Source organism: Lactuca saligna, chromosome 8 (assembly GCF_052625555.1).
Source record: "Lactuca saligna cultivar CGN05327 chromosome 8, ASM5262555v1, whole genome shotgun sequence".
Taxonomy (NCBI): Eukaryota; Viridiplantae; Streptophyta; class Magnoliopsida; order Asterales; family Asteraceae; genus Lactuca; species Lactuca saligna.
This window is the reverse complement of record NC_136424.1, coordinates 178,580,680-178,583,771: the sequence shown is the minus strand read 5'-3', so window position 1 is coordinate 178,583,771 and position 3,092 is coordinate 178,580,680.

Here is a 3,092-nt window from a genome sequence, read left to right as displayed (position 1 = left end):
GTTCTAACTAGTTCGCTTCTGACCTTCGCTTCTGATGCCTTCGCTTCTCATGCTTTCGCTTCTGATGCCTTCGGTTCCCAAGATGGGTTTCGGGTCCTTAGGAGGGTTTGGCTCCTTGAAAGGGGTTTCGGGTCCTTAAGCCTATTTTACTCGTTTTTACACCGTTTTAAGCAGTTTTGACCCGGTTAAGGGTCGGGATGGCCCGAAAGACTATAAAAAGTTTAAGGAACTTTTGAGAGAGATTTGGGAGAGATTTCACATTCTTGGAGAGATTTCTCATACAAAGAGAGGTTTGGGAGAGATTTCACATACTTAGAAGGGTTTCTCATACAAAGAGAGATTTGGGAGAGATTTCACAATCTTGGAGAGATTTCTCATACAAAGAGAGATTTGGGAGAAATTTCACATTCTTGGAGAGATTTCTCATACAAAGAGAGATTTGGGAGAGATTTCACATTCTTGGAGAGATTTCTCATACAAAGAGAGATTTGGGAGGGATTTGAGATGCTCGGAGAGATTTGGGAGAGATTCTAGATAAAGAGAGATAGAGTGAAAATGATTTGGAGAGGTTTCGTGTGTGACATTTGTGAGTGGTCGGCTTCGCAATGCAAGGTGCGTAAGCCCTGTTAAGCCTTGTTTAAGGATCTTACACACTCCCGGTGACTATGAAACATTGTTTTATCGGTTTGGCTCGCCACGTACCACAATTTTAGGTTAAGAAGATCTAGATGTACGCGCTTTTCGATTTATGATCTCTCATTAGAATAGCGAGTTGTTTAGAAATTACATAACGTAAACTCTAGTACCCACGGGCAAATTGAGTCGAACGGTTTGACTTGTTGACTTCAGTTGACTTTGACTTGTCCGGAAATTGACGGTTGTCACATCATCCCCCCGTTAGAGGGAATTTCATCCCGAAATTTGAATTTAGGCAAGGAGTAGGCATGAATAATCGAGCCAAGAAGTGGGGATACTTCTTAATCGACTGATTCTCACGCTCACAAGTGAATCCAGGTCCTTGGTTAGTATTCCAACGAACTTTCAAGAATGGGAAGCGGCGTTGCTGCGTTCGCTTGACCTCTCGGTCCATGGTCACTACGGTTCTTCCACGAAGGTGAGGCTCTTGTAGAACTCGATCTCGTCGAGGGGGATTACTAGAGTCTCGTCGGATAGATACATCTACAAGTTCGGGACGTGTCGGGTAAAATGTACTTTACCAAGCTCGCGGGAGTAGATTGAAGTAGCGAGTTTCATGGCTGATTCTGACAAGAATCTAGAAAGGCATCATTATCTGTGGTATTGGCTTTCCACGCTTTCCGAAGCGTATTAAGCCTTCCCAGAGTGAGGCTTCTAGAGGAATATGGTTTCTTATTATGGAGTTCTAAAGGTTTCTCCCTCTTTCTTCTCTTCCCAGTCAAGGGTTGCTCCCTTCAAGGTCAAAGTCGTAAGGGGGTTCCGTAGTTTACGAGAAGTTCTAAAGGAACTAAGATGGTAGGTCAGCGAGACCGAGAATTTTGGCGTATTCCTGCTGACGCCTTTGGTGCTGACTATTTCTCAACGGTTTTGATCAATTGAAAGGGTCCTTAAGAATTTCCACATTGATAATGATGTGTCTTAGGAATTGGACTCCTCAATTCCAAAACTCGTATCTAGAGAACTTCGGGTAAGGCTTCTCTGATCGTATTGCTTCCGCGGTTTGTTGTAGCTGCTCTCCTTGGTTTCCTTCTTACTACGAGGGTAGATAAGCAAGTCATTTATAATGATAATGACGAACTGATCCTAGTAAGAATGGCATATCCTATCTATTACGTTCATGAATACTGCGAGGGGGTTGGTCCTATCCGAGGGGTATCACTACGGACTTCCAGCGTCCGCATCGAATTTGGATGATTGTCCTCGGACATCCTTCTCCAGTACTCGCGACTGGTGATATTCAGATCTCAGGTCCAATTCCTGAAGGGTACTTCGTTCCTTGCGGTTGGTCGGTCTATTCATCTATGCGAGGTATATAGTAAAGGTTTCTACTGGAGATATTGTCGAGGCCTGTGAGGTCGATGGAACTACAAGCAATTTGCCTTTCTATTTGAAGAATAAGACCGGAGCTCTCCAGGGTGAGAAGCTTGGTTCTTCAATTTCATTGTTGAGTAGTTCGACAGGTTTGACCTGACAGTTGTTGTAGCTCGGTAGGAAGTATGTGGATTTGGTTTACACGACTTGAATTATTTGAATGATAGGGCATTCACTTGTACTCCTGGTAACCTGACCCGAAGTTCATGGTAGGACTCGCACCTGGTCGTATCCGTCCCAAGCTTCTGTGCATGAACCTTGTCTGCTGTATGCATGACATTCCCGAAGGGTCTCCTAGAATTACTTGTGACAAGGTTTCGGGAAGTATAACACTCCTCTGGTGCGTGTTTTGGGGTTTCACAGCGAGAGATGGCCCGTAGATCCGAGCTGGACGCGTTTATGGGAGACAAAGGTTTCGATATTCGGAGGGTTAGGTGAAGGGTCCTTTTGTAGATGTTAAATCGGGAAGATGAGGGCTATATCAATCAAAATTGGATGATGACAACAATATCTTTTTAGATAACATAAGTTAAGTTGTATTCGTAAGAAGAGATCACTAGAGTGATAGAGTATGTTGTGTTTCTTTTCCGTGTGTTCCGTTTTGTTTGATGTTATTATTACTATAGATGATTCATACCACAATGTCTAGCACTGGTAGTGGATGTGTTTCGATAGCCAGTAATGATACTTGATGTCATGATCCCTGACAGGTCTCCTTACGATCGAGCGGTATATGAACGTCGTATGTAAGTCGATGTTTGTGAAATCGTCGAGTGGGTGGCCCCACTCAATTCCTACTACTTGACATGGAATAGGAGTCAGGATGGAATTATTTGGTTCAAGATTTCAGTATTTTGATTATAATTAACCCCGATGTGTGTACAAAGTCATCGCATCTTACAGGTAATGATCCTAAGGTCATATATGAATGTCTTTGGTTTAATTTGTATGAGAGAGAGAGAGTATTTTAACTACTTTTTAGAAAGATGGTGACTTTAGCAAGCATACCAAATTCATTACAAACA